This window comes from Vombatus ursinus, unplaced genomic scaffold (assembly GCF_900497805.2).
Source record: "Vombatus ursinus unplaced genomic scaffold, bare-nosed wombat genome assembly UNPS02009205.1, whole genome shotgun sequence".
Lineage (NCBI taxonomy): Eukaryota > Metazoa > Chordata > Mammalia > Diprotodontia > Vombatidae > Vombatus > Vombatus ursinus.
Genome location: NW_020948983.1, coordinates 53,392,838 through 53,413,400, shown reverse-complemented (window position 1 = coordinate 53,413,400; position 20,563 = coordinate 53,392,838). Strand labels below are relative to the sequence as shown.

General features: G+C 36.2%; 1 protein-coding gene across 1 annotated transcript in view; it reads left to right on the top strand.

Annotated features, from left to right (window-relative positions):
- Window positions 1–20,563, top strand: part of HERC1 (HECT and RLD domain containing E3 ubiquitin protein ligase family member 1) — a 193,823-nt gene that overhangs the window by 900 nt on the left and 172,360 nt on the right. The gene's annotated exons all lie outside the window — the stretch shown is intronic.

Here is a 20,563-nt window from a genome sequence, read left to right as displayed (position 1 = left end):
TCTTGCCATTTAAATATTTACCGAAAATGCCTTTTTTTCTTTTTTTTTTTCTTTAGAGTTGACAGAGACTTTCCCCACCCATTTTGGTTAAAATTGTATTTGTTCATCATCATGACCGAGCTCTCTCTTTCTTCACTACCTCTTTCTTTCATTCTAACTCTCCCCCTTCCAATTGATTCTTGGCTCTATGATTTTTTAAAGTAAAATATTTTTCTGTTCTGTATTTGGATCTAGTACATAAAAGGTTTTTTTTTCCCCCCTAATTCTGTCTATGGTATTGAAAATGAACAGGGTTTTTTAAAATAGGAGGAACACTTGATAGATTACAGGAAAAACACCTTTTTGTCTGAAGAGTTTTTACAGAATTGATTACCAATAATTCTGTAGTCCAAAGAGTTATGTTGTATTGCTAGTTTAGAAATGTTTTTAGAGATTTGGGGGGATAGAAGAGGAGGTGGATGTGACAGTCTGATTATGCACACTGTACACATATATACACAAACCTTGGGGTTTAATAAAGGCAGAAAACCCCCATTAATGTAATATATCCCCAGTCACATGACAGTCATTTCATGTTGAAATGAATCTACTGGGGAGGTTGGGCGTCTGGAGATAAAAAAGAAAAAATTTGGAATAGTTTCCAGTGTCTCACATAATTGTCAGTGGATGAATTAAATGACCTCCTAAGGTCCTTGAGTTACTTTCAGTTTTGTGCATCTTATTATTATTATTGCTTTGCCTCTTAAGTTTCTAGATATGCTATTCGCATATGATGACTGTAAACCATTCATTTCTATCTAGGTATTAATTTATTTGGTGCCCACATAATTCTGGTATGTAGAAGAGTAGATAAATACAAAAGTATTAATCAAAGATCTTTAAAACTGAATTGGAGAAAACCTTAGAGGATGCAGTATGGATTTTGCTAGTTTAGGGGATTCATTTTAGTGCATATTAAAATTCTTTTTTTTAAACAATTGTTTAGACAACAGACAACTCAGTGTAAAAGAATAGTCATGATAAAACTCAGAATTTAGATTTGAGGCTTAAATGACAGAAAACTTGGAATATTATTGTGGTGGGGAAGAATTTAGTGTTAGGATAAAAAAAAAAAACCCACAATAGCAGACGTCTGTTGTAATATGTTACAAACTTGAATTTCACAGTTGTGTAACTACATCTAATTGGGAAGCAGATTCTCCATAATTATGTTTAGTTTCCTTAAGAGAACTTTTATAGTAAGTAAAGGCAAAATGCCAGTCTGCATCAGTGGAGGGTTTTTCCACGTTGAGACTTTACTGATGAGATCTACTAACAAAATTATTTAAGACTTTATTTGCCCCATTAATGAAAAATTATGTTTGTGAGATTGCAAGGAATAGGTGATTTATTCTTCTTGCCCTTGCTAATTTTTCCTGTTATAGGTTAACATTAGAATTTAAGAAACCCCATATTGAGTCCCTTGAAGTACCAGGAACTTAAATAAGATTCCAGATAAGATCTCTGATGCTACTTATATATTTTTCTTTGTTCAGATAATTGATTTTAAAACATGCTGTATAATAAATTCAGTAATCATAGGTTCCTGCCATTATTGTCATGCTCTTTTATTATAGAAAGAAAATTTCAAAACTTTGTTTACTAAAAATGTCCTAATACATATGGATTATGTGTTCAGTGAAATGATCAGTAAAATATAAATGCAGTTTGCTGGCTAGTTGTGGTTGTTAATTAAATAACATTAAGTTCAGCAAGACTATAAGAGTGATTGAAGATTCTTGTGCATTAAAATACTTGTTGTGGAGTTTAACCTAGGAAAACTTAAAATTGTTGCTAAAACCATTTCCCCTGTGGTTTGCATAGTGCCTATTGGTGTGCTTGTGCTTAGAACAATATGAATTATAACTCTGTGTATTCAGAAGCCATCAGATTTCCATGAAAGACAGAAGACAATACTCTTGAAGATGGAACTTTTAAGAGCTTAAAGTTTTGGATTCAGAAAATCATTCCATCACATTTTAGTGGCAAAATGAAACAACTCCGACATGAGAAATTATTCCATTTGATAATGTGGCATAGCAGAAATAATATTGTACAGTGTTTGAGGAGGCCTTAGCTTTACCCTTTGTTAGCTGTGTGACTTTGCCTCATTGACAAAATGAGTGTGATAATTTTTATCTGCTTGAAGACACTGGGCTGAATCCAGTGATGTTTTGAATTGTCAATTCTATGATAACACTCTATCTAATCAATATAACTTAAAACCATATAATTTTTGGCCTGGAAAGGGACTGGTACATCAGGCAGTGGCTCCCAACCTTTTGGGTTGTAAGGAGGAATCTGTATATATGAATCAAATAAGTAAGCAAATATGCTTTCAATAGGCTGAATAAATGTCTTGAACAAATTCATATCATTTTTTCATATGTTGCTGCATTTATGATCAATAAAATTCAAATTCACCTAAAAGCATTATTGAATTCATAGATTATGTACTTTTTTAGTCACCAGAAACTAGTATTTTAACTCCTATTCAGGGGATCTGAGGAATTTTTTAACCTTAAAAAGGAGTCCTCATCATTGAAAAAGGTTGGCAAACAGTGAATTGGTTCTCTGCAACCCAGGTTTCCTTGGAAAAGGGTACTTTAGAAAGATTAATCTGGCAGTGTTGTTCAGGGACAGATTCTGCTTAAAGGCAGGTGCTGGCTATGCTGTCTGATAAGTGAATGGGCCCTAGGAACTTGGGGCACAATGCTGAGCAAATAGAGAAAGTTTTCCCTCTTTCTCCACAAGTCCCCTTAGGCTGGGTCAGCATTTATAGTAGAAAGGGCACTGGCTTTGCAGTAAGAGGACCTGGTCAAAACCTGCTTCTGACATTACCTCTGTGATGGTGGGCTACTCACTTAATCCACCTTGGCCTCATTTCCTCACCTGTAAAATTGGGAGGGAGGTTAGATTAAATGGCTTCTGACAGTCCTTCCAGCTCTAAATCTAAGATCCTGTGATCCTGTGACTTAATAAGGACGTACTAAATAGAATTAAATTTTGAGCTAGTCTACTCTGAAATATGGAGAGAAGAGCAAGTACTTTAATCCAGTTTAACTACTCTTAGGACTCTCATGTGGTCATAGAAATTGTTTTGTTCCGCTGATTCCTTTTCATTTGATAGACTTGAATTTGGTGGATGTAGCCTGATTGGCTACTGCTTCACCAGTTCTAGGAGTTTGCATTGGTGGGGAATAGTCAGGAGAGGCTGAGTTGGAAGCTGTCTACTAATTCTTGTTTGAGTGCAACGACTGGATGATTTTTGTTTTTGTATCCCTTTTATATCTAGGTAGTGCCTGGTACATTAGTAGGTACTTTTGTTGATTGAGTAGGGCTCCATATTGACTCTCTTTCTCCTTTATTTTGATTTTTGTTTCCGTACCAGCATATTGTGCTTTTTGTACATGATGTTAGTGCTCGGATCCCATTCAGGGGTATAAGAAAGACCCAGTAGATGGAAAGACCACTTTGGCACATCGTGAAGATAAGTGCCCTTGGTGTGAAACAAAGTTAAAGGGAGGTTTATTTAGTTTATGTAAACTAGGCTTTTTTAATGTTTCAAAACAAACTTGTCACAATCCATAGTACAGTTTTTGGATTGACAGCTTGCAGAATAAATGTAATCACTTAGTCCATTTTATAGACATGGAGATAACAGAGGCACACAGAGGTTTTGACATTTTTGTATCTAGCATTTTTAACATAGAATCATTGCTCTAATGCTGGAAAGCATTTTAGGTACTTCATTGCATATTGTAATTATGCTATGAAAAGCATAGGAAAAATCACTTTGAATTAAAGTTTGTGTGTTGCATTGTTACCTTTTGTGCCTAGCATTCTGTAGGCACTTAATACATACTTGTTGATTGATTGTATGTAGACTTTTCTGTTAAAGTAGTTTGGAATTGTATTTGGCATATTCCTTACGTAACTCTGGGGCAGCCAAGTGGTGCAGTAGCTATATAGAGCACTGGGCCTGGAGTCAGGAAAACCTGAGTTCAAATGTGGCCTCAGACACTTAACTAGCTGCATGACCCTGAGCAAGTCACTTAATCTTGTTTACCTCAGTTTCCTCATCTGTAAAATAAACTGGAGAATGAAATGGCAAACCACTCCATATCTTTGCCAAGAAAACCCCAGCTGGGGTCAAGAAGAATCAGACATGACTGAAATGACTGAACAACAACAAATTATGCCATGCTAACCAGGTTTTCTTTCTCTATCTGAGCTGCAGATAGATTTACCACAATGTTGTCTGTGACATTCCCTCCAAACCCCACCTTGTTTTACATTAGATGTACTGTAGAAGAATATGTATTAGGGTGCTTTCTCTCCTCAAATATTATTTGGATCTCTCCTTTATCCTATCACTTCTTGCTTTGTATTATATTAACCTCTTCTATTCACTCGCAATCCTTTGATAAAATATAGGCCCTTTGAGAGCAGGGACTGTGTTATTTTTATCTTTGTAACCTGAGTATGGGACATGTCTTTGCATGTAGGAGCTTCATCAGCGTTTTCTGAAATGAAGAAGAGTACGAATTTTCTCCATCAGACAGTGTTTTTGGATGCTCTGGTGCTTAGGATCCTATAGTTTTACATGGTTCATTTTATTTTATTTTATTTTATTGCCTTATAATGGTGAGGTAGTTGGGGTTAAGTGACTTTCCCAGGGTCACACAGCTAGTAAGTTTCAAGTGTCTTGAGACCGGATTTGAATTTGGGTCTTCCTGACTCCAAGGCTGGAGCTCTCTATCTTATGTGCCACCTAGCTGCCCCAACATGGTTCATTTTAAATAAAAAATCTTGCCAGTAACTTAAAACATTCAGGTGTGTATGATGTGCCTGGCATTATATTAGATGCTAGGATGACAAAGACAATAATGAAACAGTCCTGCCTTCGAGGACCTAATGTTTTACTATGCAAAATACAAGAGATATATGGATAGGAAATATTCCTCTTTTTGGCCTTGACATAAGGTTTTATTGGTGTGGGGAGCTTATGCTAAAGAAATTCATTTCATCAGTGTAAATTAGAAACTGTTCGGCAACTTAGACTGCAACTTCAGTGAATTGCTAGGGGTATTGAGAGGTTAAGTGACTTGCTCATGGTTATTATATAGCCAGGTTGAGTGAGACAACACGAATTTAAGTCTTTTGGGTTACAAGACTGGTTCCTTATTCACTAGATCACGCTGCTTTTCAAATATAAATTATATACAATGTAAATTTACAGGGAGAGAGAAATAATAACTGGGAGCATAAGGAAAAGTCCCATATCAGAATTGAGCTGAACCTTGATGGATTCTAGGGATTTTGAGAATTAAAAATAAGGAGAAAGAGCATACCAGCAATGGAGGCTAGCGTTCATAAAGATAGGGATACTGAAGATAGCATGTTGAGTTCAGAGAACACCTAGGCCAGTTTGGTTAGAGTATAGTGTCTGGGTGAAGAGGAGCAAGATGAAGTAAGTGTGAAGCGACGGGTGGGAGCCAGACTGGAGGGTTTTTTCCCCTCTTTTCTTTATTGAAAAATTTTTATTAATTTTTTTTGACATCTACTTTCCTAATATATGCCTTATAACAGTGTATGAAAATGACGAAAAACCCGTATTCAAAAAAAGTAACCAATACTGCAAATCTGACAATATATGTTATTTTCAATATCCATAGCCCCTCATCCTTAAGGGGGGGAAGAGGGTATATTCTCATATCTCTTCTTTGGGGCTAGACTTGGTCACTATTATTTTACAGCATTCAGTTTAGATTCTTTTGGTTGTTGTTTCCATTTACATTGTTGTGCATATTGTTTTCTTTGTTCTGTTTACTTTATATCAGTTTTGTATAAGTCTTCCTATATAGCCTTCCTCTGTATTCTTTATGTATTTTTTTGGGGGGAAGTTGTGAGGCAGTCGGGGTTAAGTGACTTGCCTAAGGTCACACAGCTAGTAAGTGTCAAGTGTCTGAAGCTCGATTTGAGCTCAGGTCCTCATGATTCTAGGGCCCGGACTCTTGATAGATTTCTCTACGGGAAAAATACCTTTTTATCTGAAGAGTTTTTACAGAATTGATTACTAATAATTCTGTAGTCCAAAGTGTTATGTTGTATTGCTAGTTTAGGAATGTTTTTAGAGATTTGGGGGGATAGAAGAGGAGGTGAATGTGACAGTCTGATTATGCACAGTGTACACATGTATATACAAACCTGTGCCACCTAGCTGCCCCTCTTTATGTATTTTTAATTTAATTTTTTTTATTATGAACTTAACTTCAAAAATGAATATTTCATTATGCAGAAAAGAGTATTATGTATAGTTAGTTTTCTTTTTAAAAAGTGTATATTAAATTTGACAGGATGATAACATACTTGTCCTGCTTATCTATATCACCTTTTGAACTTCCTTAGGTTTTTTTTCCTTCATTTTTAAGATTTAAAAAATATTTTGTTGATTTTTTTTTTTAAATGGAGTAGCTAGTTGACAAAGTGGATAGAGTGCTGGGCCTGGAGTCAGGAATACTGAGTTCAAATCCAGCCTCAGTGTGACCTTGGGCAAATCATTTAACCTCTATTTGCCTCAGTTTTCTCATCTGTAAAATGAAAATAATAATAGCACCTGCTTTAATAGCACCTGTTATGAGGATCAAATGAGATAATAATTGTAAAGTTCTTAGCATATAGTGCCTGGGCTATAGCAGATGCTATCTAAATACTTATCGTTGTTTGGTCATGTCCTACTCTTTGTGACCCCATTTGAGGTTTACTTGGCAGAGATATTGGAGTGGTTTGCCATTTCCTTCTCCAGCTCATTTTGCAAATGAAGAAACTGAGGAAGCAAGGATTAGGTGACTTGCCCAGAGTCACACAAGCTAGTAAGTGTCTGAGGTCAGATTTGAACTCAGGAAGGTGAGTCTTCCTGATAGGCCTGGCACTCTGTCTACTGTGCCACTTAGCTAACCATGTAAATGCTGGCTGCTGTTAATTTTTGCATCATTATCACAACTACTGTCTCCCAGCCCTCCCTTAACAACTACCTCCCTCTTGAAGTCCGTTCTTGTAACAAATAAGTATAGTCAAACAAAATAGATTGATCATGTCTGAAAATGATATGTCTTACTCATTCAGCACCTCTAGTTCATTGTATTTCTCTGGTTCTCTGTTAGGAGGCCCCTGTAGTTGACCTGCCCAGTTGTGTAGGAATAAGGGTCTGTATTAAAGTGGTAGTTGTAAGAATAGAGAGGGATTTCGGTACACATAAATTGTACAGGTCTTTGGGGGAAAAATAATGATATGGGCTCTCAATAATGATATTGAGATGCAGGTAATTGAGAAACTTCCCGAACAGCATTTTATAAGAACACAGGCCTTGCAAAGTCTGTGAGCTGAGATTGAATCCTACCCCAGTGATCCTGAGCAAATCACAAACTTTTCTGATCCTCAGTTTCCTTGTTTATAAAATTTTACTTGGTGCAGAAAGCAGCCTATAAGAAGATTGGAAAGGTAGGAGGAGGCTAGATTATGAAGAGGTTTGAACTTCAAACTGAGGATTTTGTATTTGATCCTGGAGGTGAATAGTCCCTGAAGTTTATTGAGTAGGGTTGTGATGCAGTTTGATTTGCTGTTTAGGAAAGTCATTGTAGTTAGTGGCCAAATGGAAGGTGGATTGAAGTAGGGAGAGACGTGAGACAAAACAGACGCACTAACAAGTTTTTGCAGTAGCCCAAGTGTGAGGTGATGATGGCCTATATTAGAGTAATGGCAGTGTCAAAAGTGAGAAGTAGCAACTTATTGGAGAGATTTTGTAAAGGTGAAATCGACATGTTAGCAACAGATTGGGTATGAGGGGTGAGAAATAGTAGAGGGGTCAAGTAAGATATTTAGATTGCAAGCCTGAGGGACTGAGAGGATGGTGTTGTCCTCTGCAGTAATAGAGAAAGTAGGAGGTGAGGAGGGTTTAGGGGGATAGAAAATGAGTTTGTTTTTGGACATTTATTTCAAAATGTCTACAGGACATCCAGTTTGAGATATCTAAAAGGTAATTGGAGATGTAAGATTGGAGAAAATAATCCAAATTAAAAAAAAAATTTGAGTTGGAATGGATTTTTGTACTTGTCATTTGTCTAATAGCCAGTCACTTGTAGATTCAGCAGGGTTAAAATTTGACAGTGCTTAACAGTAGTTTTCTTAATTACTTGCATTGTTGGTAGTATATCTACCTCTCTTGATAGTATTTAGTTTTCTTAATTATATATTCTCTGTTGATATTTGACTTTACAGTCTCTCTCTTTTTTTTTAAAGTCTTCATCTCTGTAGAATGTCATTTTGAAATTGAAAACTTATTTATGGTCCTGGGCAGGTATGATACAGGTTAGATCTGTTTATGCTGGTGCTTTGTTTCAGTCCTAGAATACAGCTGTTTATTTCCAGCAAAGAAAGAATTTCAAGGTGGAGGATTCAGGATGAGGAAATTTGATACTTTATGTCCTTCTGAAAGTTTTTCATAGGACAGTTTCATTATTTTATTTAAAGTTAATTCTCAGAAAATAACAAGTGTCTATATATTACAGTGTAAATTGAAATACACAGTCCAAAGCCAAATATAAGCAAACTTTTGTATTATTTGTTAACTCTACTCCTCTTCTCACACCTCTGCTCACTTCTGTTCATTTGGATAAACAAAAATCGATTGGATTCCGTGTGATGGGAAAATTAATAATTGGAAAAACTTTACATTTTACTATTATGAATTTGACAAGAACCCCCAAATAAACATTTCTCTTTACAAAGAAAGAACAGTAAAAAGACTTCATATGAACCATGGAATTGATAACTTTTCAAAAGAGTGAAGGTATTGCATGGTATCATGGGGGAAGAGAGTGCTTTATCAGGGAATCAGGAAAGCAGTATTCTAGCCTCAGTTCTGTAGCTTAGTTATATTACCTTAGGCTACTTATTTCACTTTTTTGGGCTTCAGTTTATATATTTTAAATGGTTAAATGATCTCCAAGATTCCTTCTAGCTCTAATATTTTATAATTTTGTTTGAAGGGTTGGAAAGCTATTCAGGGTCCTCACTGTTCAATTTTATTCAGTTCCTCCCTGATCCTATACTTTAGGCTGTGTACGCTGTATATAACTCTAGAAAATTTAAATGAAAACCCATCACCCCCCCCCAATAAAACAAAATAAAAACATGCATATATATGCATGTATATATGTATATATACATATATATCATAGCAAGGATAATGTTCACAGGAAAACATTAATACAATCCTTGAAGAGGTTCTAGTTTGTGGCTTTATAGTAAAGGATAATTATTAGCTTAATTGAAGCCTTATACTTTTAGATAACTCAAATGGATCTCTTATCTCATTGTGATTCTTTCTTCCAAGGATGTGGATCACAGTCCCATCCATAGCTGCCTATCCTATTGTTCATGTTCTTCTATCAAGATGCTGCATTTTACCCAATGTATTCGGTGCCTTCCTCTATTCTTTTACATAGACATTGGAACATGTGACTTGTCTGTTGTTTTTCTCTTAATATTTACTACATGGACCCTCCCCTTCCCCCGATCTATCTCCTTTCCCTCATACATTTCCTTGATGTCATTTTTATACTGTTTTCGTTTTGTAATTCCTTGTTTGTAATGTGTTGCACCCTGCCAAGCCCAAAGTGCCTTTCCATTTTCTTTTGGGTGATCCACAGTACTGAAGAAAATATTTAAAAGATGGCCCTTTGCTTCCTGGGAAAAGCTCTGGGTAATTAAAATAACTTTGTGTTCTTCCACAGGTACTTCAGCAGATTTTCTTCCACTTCCTGTTCAAATCTGATTACAACGTTCTTCCTCTCTAAGCATGTCAGTAATTGATGTTAGAATCCATATGTGACCCGAGGCAAGTCACCTCCACTTCATTTTCCTCATATGTAAAAGAAGAATAATTAATAACACCAGCCTTCCTGGTTTATTGTGATGATAAAGTGAGATATTTGTAAAATGTTTCGCAAACCTTAAGGTGCATGTAAATGCTGACTATTATCATCATTCATCTACTAATTATATAAAATTGTATAAAGCTCTTTGCTGAAATTACAGACTTAAATAATTTGGAGAAACAATTGTTCATGTTTAGATCAAGCCATTGTAATAAAAATGACAATATTACCTAAATGAATTTACTTATTCATTGCAATACCAGATTCTTACAAGAATATTTTATAGAGCTAGGGAAAAAAATAACAATTTATACGGAGGAACAAAAATGGTCAAGAATCTCAAAAGTCATAATAAAAAAATGGGAACACAACAAACCTAAGAGGTCAGTACTATTATTGGCCCCCTTTTAATTATGAGGAAAATGAGGCAGAGGTTAAGTGACTTGTCTGGCAGTACCACATAGAGATCAAAGAAAGAGGAAAAGAACCAATATGTGCAGAATATTTATGGCAGCTTCTTTTGTAGTAGCAAAAAATTGGAAACTCAGGAGATGTCCTATCGGGGAATGGTTAAACATTGTATTATATGAATGTAATGACCTGTTGTTATGGCATGGAAGATTATGAAATGGTTGTTTGAGAGGAGACTGGGAGGACTTCTATGAAGCTTGGTGCAGAATTAGCAGAAAAATTTATGTGATAGTAACCTAATAGAGAAAAACAACTTTGAAAGACTTTAGAACTCTGAGCAACACAGTGATAAGTTATGAGTCCAAAAGAATGAAGCTGAAACATGTCACTTATTATCAGAGACGATGAATTTAAAATGCACTATGAGATAACATTTTTGGACTTGGCCAATGTGGAAATTTGTTTTGCTTTACTAAGCATCTATGTATTGTGGGTTTTATTTTTTAAAAATTTGCTCAATTAGGAGGGGAGTGGTAGGAGGGACAGATTATCAAAAAAATAAAATAAGATATAAGGTACAGTTCTCAGAGAGGGAAAGGGGAAGCGTACAGAGTGAAATCTGAGTGATGTAAAAACAGAACATGTCAATGAAAACTTTATTTAAATAATCCAAATGTGGTGGTTTCATTGTCCTTGATGGTGAAAGACTTTACTTAAAAACATCTTTGTAGATTTGATCCATCTTATGTCTGCTTGTTCTCTTTCCATTTTCATCTTTAAATGACCTTGCAATGACTTTAATTTGGTGTCACATCAAGTTTTGTTTGTTTGTTTGATTTTTTTTTTTTTTTTGGTTTGGCTAGGCAATTGGGGTTAAGTGATTTGCCTAGGGTCACACAGCTAGTAAGTGTCAAGAGTTTGGTCTGAGAGTGGATTTGAACTCAGGTCCTTTTGACTGCAGGGCCGGTGCTCTGTCTATTGTGCCACTTAGCTGCCCCTGGGTTTTTTGTTTGTTTGTTTTACTTTTTTTTCCCCATCAAGTTTTCTGGAAGCTTGTTTTTCTCTCTACTGCTTTTTGCTGTTTTTTAAGATGGTACTGCCTCTAATTTTCCAACATCCTCCATAAATTTTTTCAAACAAGTTTATTTTACATACTAGTGTAGCTGTTGGTTCTCATACCTGTCTTATTAGCAGGTAAGTTAAGTGTTTTCAGACTAAGGCAGTTTTGAAGTTTTTAGTCTCTTAGTTATGGCAGTTGATTTACATCAGTTACACTTTCCTAGGGAATTTTAATTCATTTCATTGCTATTTTCTCGTTCAATTTAATTTATTGAGCACCTTTTATGTGCTAGATACTGTGCTAGGTGGTAGGGATACAATGACAATGAATGAAATAATCCCTACTTTCTAATGAAGGAAGCAGGTAAGAATAGATAGAATGAATACAAATATATTTTTTGGTTTCAATAATTTGTTTAGATAGGTCAACTTGGAGTTGTTTTAATTGCATGCCATATCTTCTCATTTTTATTCTTTTTTTCTAACTTAGTATTAATTTTGATCCTCAACAAGTTGGTGGCTTGATTCTGCCCAGACAAATGATTCAGCAAAGAGATTGGTTAGAAGGCTATTGCAGAAGTCCAGGCCAAAGGTGATGAGAGATTGGATTAAGGTTATAGTTGGGGTAGGGGAAGGGAACAAGCATTTATTAAGTGCCAGTTATGTACCAGGCACCGTGCTAAGTACTTTACAAATATTATCTCATATTATCACCATTCATGTGAGTGAAGAGGAAAGAATGAATATGAAAGATGATATGAAGGTAGATATGACAGGATTTGGCAATGATCTAGAATATGGAGAAACTTGCAGGAGGACCAACCAGAAAACCATTTCAATTAACATCTATTTTCTGTATTATTTGTTTGAGCTTACATGAGGCTTGTTTCTGCCTTCTTTGACTATATGAGTGAATGAATGCCTGTGCTTTAATTTAGCAGTGCTACATCAATTTGTCTTGTATTTCAAGTAAAAAGCAAGTATAGTACGCATTTTCATCCAACTATTATTGTACATCACAAAAACAAAACATTGAAATTAACTATGTTTTTAGCAGACAGGAAGTGACTCATTTTTTGATGTGGGAAACATGCCTGAATCATTTTTCTTTTCTTTTTCTTTTTAAAATTCCTTTTTTTAAAAATTCAGAACTTAACATTTTGATACAGGAGAACACAAAAAAGAGAGTTCTGTATGAAACCATGAACCTCTATTTTGTATTACTTATTTTTAAAAGTATGTAGTAAATTATACAAATTTCTCTCAAGAGTGCCTCATTTGTCTGTGCTTCCTTCTGAACTTCCTTTCTGTTCTCATCTGTTCATTTTCAAAAATGTTATAATGGCTGCCTTTTTTTTTTTGGCATCACTATTGCTGCTCCCCTTTATTCCTCCCCCTCCCCAATTAATAACAGAGAAAGAGAATGAGAGAAAATAATGCCATTTGTAATAAATATCTGTAGCCTCCTCCACATACTCTGTGATCCAGTATCACTGGCTTCCTTACTGTTCTTGACTTGAATATGATACTCCATCCCTGGATTCTCTGAATTTTCAGTGACTGTTTCCCATGCCTGGAATTCTTTCCTTTCTCAGCTTTACCTCCTTTAGGTCCTAGCCAAACCCCACCTTCTGCAGGAAGCCTTTACCCAATTCCCTTTATTGATAGTCCTCCTTTCTAAGACTATTTTCAGTTTATACTGTATGTTTCTTGTATGTACATGGCTGTCTCTTCCATTAGACTGTGAGCTCCTTGAGGGCAGGTACTGTTATTTGCCTTTCTTTGTATCTCCTTCACACCGCACAGAGTAGGTGCTTAAGTGCTTGTTGACTCAACTTGACTCAAGCAAAACATAGTGGCTATGTTAAAACATATCTATATCTATGTATCTATCTATCTATCTGTATATATACACACACACACACACACATATATACACACGTATGTATGCTTATATGTGTATATGTTTCTTTCTGTCCATTAACCTCTCTCTCAGGAAGTTGTTAACATGGTTTCATCATAGGTCCTCTGGAGACATGGTTGGTTATTCCATTGACCAGAGTTTTTGAATTTTTGAAAGTTATTTTTCTTTATAATGTTTCTATCTTTGTATAAAGTGTCCTGGTTCTCACTTCACTGTATCAGTTCATACTACCCAAGATCCTCTGAAATTGTCAGTTTCTTCATTTATAATGACACAATCATATTGTTATTACATTCATATACCATGCTATGTTAAGCCATTCCCAATTATCTAAGAGGCAATTTAAGGTAATCTCTTATATTCTAGTTCTTTGCTTTTCTTTTTTCCCTCCTTGTGATCCCCTTTCAGTATTACAAAGTTTGTTTTGTTTGTAATTCTTCCCTTCTTGCTATTATCTTTGTTCCTTTTATTCCTCCTCTCCCCCTACCTGCTTTTTCCCTGTTGAGTTTATGTATTTCTGCACCAGATCCTGTGTGTTTAGCCTTTCTTTGTTAATTTCAGATAAGAATGAAGGGGAGTGCCACTCCCCTCATCCTTTCCTCTTTGTTGAAAAGTTAGTGGCTGTTCAGGGAATAGAATCTAAGAGTGGAGATTACTTTTTTGGGGGGTAGTGAAAGGGAAGAGATATAGGATCTGTCTAACTTGAGGGTGTGGCAGGGTCTCACTAAAGTTTTTGTTGTTGTTTTTAGCATAGAAAGACCAGGACTTGTTTGTATTTAGTCATGAGGTGTTAATCCATCAAACTACAGGCATTGATTAAATGCCTGTTATGTGCCAGATATTGTACTAGGTACCACAGCAAAAAATGAAATAATTCTTGCTCTCATAATTTAGACATTGTGTACGCACAAGTGTTGGATTTGGAGTCAGGAAAGCCTGAGTTTGAATACAGCCTCTTACTATATGTGTGATCCTGGGCATATCACTTTATCTCTCTGAAACTGAAACTCAATTACCTCATCTGTGAAATAGGGATAATAATGGAACTTTCCTCAGGGTTGTTGTAAGGATCAGATGATAAAAGTAAAGTTCTTTGCAGAGCTTAAAAGTGATATATAAAATGCTAGCTATTATCATTATATAATACATAATATCAGTTTAATATATCTATATATACTAATTATATATTAAATATATATACATACACAAAATCAATATAAGGTAACTTTTGAGGGAAAACACTGGCAGGTGGATGGATTAAAAAGACCTCATGTAAGAAGTAGTACTTGAGATGACCTTTGGAGGAAACAAGGTATTCTAAGTGGTTAGAGAAGAAGAGGGGACTGAGTTCCAGGCATTAGGGACAACCTGTGCAAAGCCAAGGAGATGGGAGATGTAGTGTGTGAGAAATGGCTAAAAAGTTAGTTGGATAGGATTGTAGAGTATGTGGAGCTAGGCTGTGAAGGGCTTTAAATGTCAAGCAAAGACATTTCTATTTGATCTAACAGATGTAATACGAAGCCATTGAAATTTAATGATTAAGGGATTGATACGGACAGACCTGTGTTTTAAGAATATCATTTTGGCAGCTTTGTGCAGAATGGATAAGGAAAGGGGTGAGGCTTGCAGGGAGATCAGGTGATAAGAGTTTAAACTAGGATAGTTGGCTTTTGGAGAGAACTGGCCTTGGTTGGTAGACATATTGTGCAAGTAAAATTTACTAAATTTGGCAACTGATAGGATATGTATATTGAGGGAGAATAAGATCATGGATGACTTAGAGGTGGTAAATTGGGTGACTGGAAGGATGGTGTCTCCCTTGACAAGAAATTATGTAGATTTGAAAAGGAGTGGGTTAAAGGGGAGAGATAATTAAATCTGTTTTAGACCCATTGAGTTTGAGATACTTCAAGAAGATCCAGTTTGAAGTGTTTAATTGGTGGGACTAGAACTCAGGAGAAGACCAGGGCTAGATATAGGAATCATCTGCATAGAGATGACGATTGAAACCAGAGGAGTTGATGGGGTCACAAAGTGAGAGAGAAGAGAGGACAGGGTCTAGGACAGAGCCTTGGGGTACACTCACACTTAGGAGCCTGTCTTGGGTGATCCAGCAAAGGAAACTGAGAAAGAATGGTTAGGAGGATAAGCCGGAGAGAGCAGTATCTTGAAAACTCAGAGAGGAGAGAGTAATATTCAAAGAAGACAAGGCGGTCATTAGTTCAAATGCTGTGGAGAAGTGAAGAGTCATGGAGATTTGAGAAAAGATCTATTAGATTTGGCAATTAAAAGATAATTGGTAACTTTGGAGAGAGCAGTTCCATTTGCATGGTGAAGTTGGAAGCTCGATTACAAAAGATGGAGAATTAAGTGAGAAGACAGGAAGTGAAAGCAATGAATGTAGATAGTTCCTACTGTCTTCTCCTCTCTTCTCCTCAGGAGTTTGGATGAGAAAGGAGAGTCATAGGATGATAGCTTAAAAAGCTACTTTACAGAATCACTGAAGAATCACTGAATAGGGAGAACTCTGGAAGTGGTGGGATCTACCCTACACCCCACAGTGATTGTTCCAAAACTCTCCCCAAGCCAACACCCTGTTCCCTCTCCCTTATATTTGTGGTTCTTAACCTCATGCTTTGCAGGGAAAATAAGAGGCTATTCCTTTTCATCTTCCACTCCTCTCTTCTGTATTTCACAACTCTTTGACATTCCCTATTCTGTTCTCTTTCACTCCAGTCTGATAAAGAGGTACCTCTACTCGCCCAGGCCATCCTTTGAAATGTGCACGTGATCTCATCTCTTCTGCCCCTCCATCTCTTACCACTTGGCATAGTGGATAGAGTGTTAGCATTGCAGTCAGGAAGACTTGAGTTAGCAGCTTGCTTCATTGCCTCATTGTTATCTGTTTGACCCTGAGCAAGTCACTTAACCTCTCTAAGCCTCAGTTTTCCCTCTGTAAAATGGGTTGATAAAAACATCCTACTTCATTCACAGGGTTGTTGTAACAAATAAGGTAATATGTGTATCACATTTCTGGGTGATGATGAGTTCTAAGGTAGTTCAGACTTGGGAATGGCTGAGGTAGAGTAGAAATGTAGGTTTTGTGAGTTGAGGTCAGGGTGTTTGAAGGGACATTAGTATGAATATTGAAATCACCAAGGGTGAGGGAAGGACACAGGTTGGGAGAGGAAGACTATGATCCAGATACTGAACTTTTTGAGAAAAGAGAGAAAATAATTGTGAGGAATTGTGAGGTTAGTATTTGATAGAAACAAGCATCTCTACAGTTTGACATAGGAAGATGTAAACACTTTAAAGAATATTAGATTTTATAGTGGTGGAGGGGCCTTAAAATAGTATTTTACGGAGGAGGACCCTGAGGCCCAGAGAGGTGAATTGATTACCCAGTATTGTGCAATAGCCAGTAGAACTTAGAGGGTTCATATATATTGATATATTTACCTTCTGTGTGTTAGACATTTAATAATGTTGATCGTACATTGTTTAAAATTTGTTTGCTCAAATTAATGTAATTGGTGTTGGCTTAGGCTTTTAAAAACTACTAATTTTTTGAATGGAGGTATCATGAGCTTTACCTTAACACATCAAGTTTGATGGAAATTCATTTAATATTCTAGGAGATATGTCCAGTTTTGAAAACTTCTGCCAGCTACAGTGTCTAGATGGTAAACTGAACAACAGATTAGTAGATTAGGTTTTTGTTAGTCGGTTGGTTCCAAAGATTTGTGGAACCAGTCAACAAATATGAAATATTTCCCAATAAAGTAAATTAGAGACATTGCTTTAATAAAATACAGTGGTAAGTTCAAATATATCTCCTGATATTTTTTTCTTTTAGAGGAGAATCCAGGAACTGTCTTTAATTTTGTAGTAAAGGGGGCAGCTAGGTGGCACAGTGGATAGAGCACCAGCCCTGAAGTCAGGAGGACCTGAGTTCAAATCCGGCCTCAGACCAAACACTTGACGCTTACTAGCTGTGGGACCCTGGGCAAGTCACTTAACCCCAATTGCCTGAAAAAAAAAAATTGTAGTATCAAAGGAGTTAGAGCTGGAAGGATCCATTAGGGATCATTGATTTAACTTACTTTACAGAAGAGGAAACTGGCACAGAGTATAAGTTCATTTACCCAAGGTCAAGCACTAAATTACTGACAGCTAATCAGTCCACGTTTATTAAGTGTCTCTTACGTGCTAGCCACTCCTTTAATCTCTGGGGATGCAAAGACAAAAATGAAACGATTCTTGACCTAAAGGAGCTTACATTCTATTAGAGGAAACAATATAGAGACATAAGTATGTGTAAAATATATGCAAAGTAAGGTAATAGGTTGGGGAAGGGAGGTATAAGCAGCTGGGAAGATCAGGAAACCAAGTCTGTTGTAGGCTTGAACTTGGAAGATATTTTGGAAGGGGTAGGGCAGACAGCTAGAGTAGATTCCAGATGTGTAGGATAGCCTATGATAGGTTCCTAAACTTACTTGGCTGGCTGCCCCCTTTAAAAAAAAAGAAAATTACTCAGTGGCCCTCTGGAAACTTACTTTCTTTAACCCTTTAATTGTTTTTTGAAATTTTTATCATTTCAAAAAAATATAAAATATTTTTTAAAAAATGATGCATCTTTAATAATTTATTGTAAATTTGTGGGGTTTTCAAACTTCATTGAAATTTTGATGATGCAGTATCACGTCATTTAACTGTGTAGTATTGTATTGTATTGTACCCAAGTCATTACACATATTCCTGCCCATGCATTCTGGATGCATTCTGGACTTCCCAACACTTGCTTGTTAAGACCTGTTGGCAGACTTGACCAGTGATTGGTTATAACTTACATTTTGTGTGTTTATTTGGAAAATAATGTAATCACTATGACTTTAACTCTGTTATGCAGCAGATGAAATGTGTACAAACGGTTTTTCAAGATTTTCTTCTCTTTGCTTCCATCCTTATTCTTCTCCTGCACCCTTATTTTTATTCAGTGCTCCCCAATGGCACCTGAGGCTACTATGCCCCCTCATTGTTCCAGCAACCCCAAGGGGGTGGTATCCCCTACTTTGGGAAGTATGGCTATACAAAGGCATGAAGAGAGGAGATGGAATGTAATGGATTGTAGAGGTCATGCCAAAGTAGTGATGTGTGATAAAACTGGAAATGTAGGTTGGAGTTTGTTTGTGAACTGTCTTCCAGTTCCTAGTCCAGTCTAATTACTGCATTATGCAGATTACTTTTAGATAAAAAAGTGAGTTTGCAAATTGGATTGAGATATTATGTAGATACTTACTGAACCTGGAAAAATTATTTTGGCTAGGTTCAGCAGGGCTGAACGCATGTTGGAAAGTAGCTCTTTGACAAGTGATTTTTGTTATGGAAAAACAGGAGTCACCACATGCTGAAGAATTGTTGTCACCTATATGGTGACATTAAAATTAGTTCTTCTGAAGTGTTTGGGAGGGCCCCCAGAGACCATCGAGTCCAACACTCTTATTTTACAGATGAGAAAATTGAGGCATATGAGGTTAACTTACTCTTGATGTCATATAGGCAATAAATGGCAGAGCTGGAATTTGAAAAGTAGGTTGTCCTTTAACTCCAAAATCCATTGCTCTTTTCATTGTATCATGCTGCTTGTCATTTCTATGTTTTAGTGATAGAGAGCCATTTTATATTTATCTTTATAAATGCAGAGCTTTCAAAGTTCAAATTTCTGTAGGTGTAGAAAAAATGTATATACATATGTATTTGGAAATTTCATTTCAAAGCAAGAAATCATTTGGTTGTATAAAGCTACAGTAATATACTTTTTTTTTTTTTTTTTGAAAAAAAAATAGCCAACTTTATCTTTTCCTTGCAATCCATAAATAGGAAGGGGAAGGTCAGGACAATGCTAACTATATCAACCATTGTTTTAAATTAATACTGGATTTATGGGTATCAGTTCTGTTTAGCTTTGTTAAATAAAACAAAAGAATGACAAAGGCTTTCAATAAGTATTTGTTGGTTGACTGATCTCACATTTAATTTTCTGACAGTGCTTTTTCCTCCTCAGATTACCTTGTATTTAGTCATCTGTGTGGGATAATTGTTGCTTGAGGGGAGGGACAATTAAAAAAAATTTGTGTTCTCAGTGCCTAGTACAGTGTCTCACATGTGACTGGTGCTTAATAAATGCTTATTGAACTCATTATCTTTCCCCTAAAATCCTCCCCTTTACCTGACTTCCATCTTACTATCAAGGGCACCTTCATCCTCTCACTCATTCTTGCTGTCCTAGATTCCTTACTGTCTCTTAACCTCTCATATCCAGCCTGTTGCCAGATTCTGGCAATTCTACCTTATCATTATCTCTTTGAATACTTCTCTCTTCTGACACTGACATCACACATTGGTGCAGGTCCTTACCTCTTCACTGGACTATTAAAATAGCCTTCTAGTTGTTTTTCTTAGCCTCAGTTTTCTCCCCACTCCACTCAGCTGCTAGAGTTATTTTTCAAAGTTTGAAGGTCTGATCCATGTTACCTCCTCCCTCTTCAATAAAATCCAGTGGTTTCCTGTTGCCTCTAGGATTGCATGTGAAATCTTCTGTTTGGCTTTTAAATCCTTTCATAACTGGCCTCCTCCTACCCTTCTAATTTTCTTATGCTTACACAATGCCTCGCCTGTAGGAAATAGTCACTTTAATAAAAGCTTATTGACTAATTGTCAAACCTTATTCCCCTCTGCATTCTGTGAAATCCGGTGACAATGGCCTCCTTACTCTAACTTGTGCAAAACAACTCATCTCCTGTTGCAGTAACTTTTCATTGACTACCTCCATGCTTGGAATTCTCTCCTTCCCCGGCTCTGCCTTCTGGTTTCTCTGGCTTCTTTCAAGGTTCTCCTAATTGTCGCTCTTAATGCCAATGTCTTTCTTCTGAGATTATCTCCAATTTATCTTGTCATTATCTGTCTATCTTGTTTGTATATAGTGTTTTGCATGTATCTCCACCTGTTTCTTGAGAACAGGGACTGTTTTTTTTTTCCTTCTTTTCTTTTGAATCCTTAGCATAGTGCCTGGCCCGTAATTGGTATTTAATAAGTTGTTTTTCCAAACCTATGTTAACTATAGTGAATAGCAGTGGTATACTTTTTGTTGAAAAAATGAATTAAAGTGAGTCTTCCTAAGTAGTTT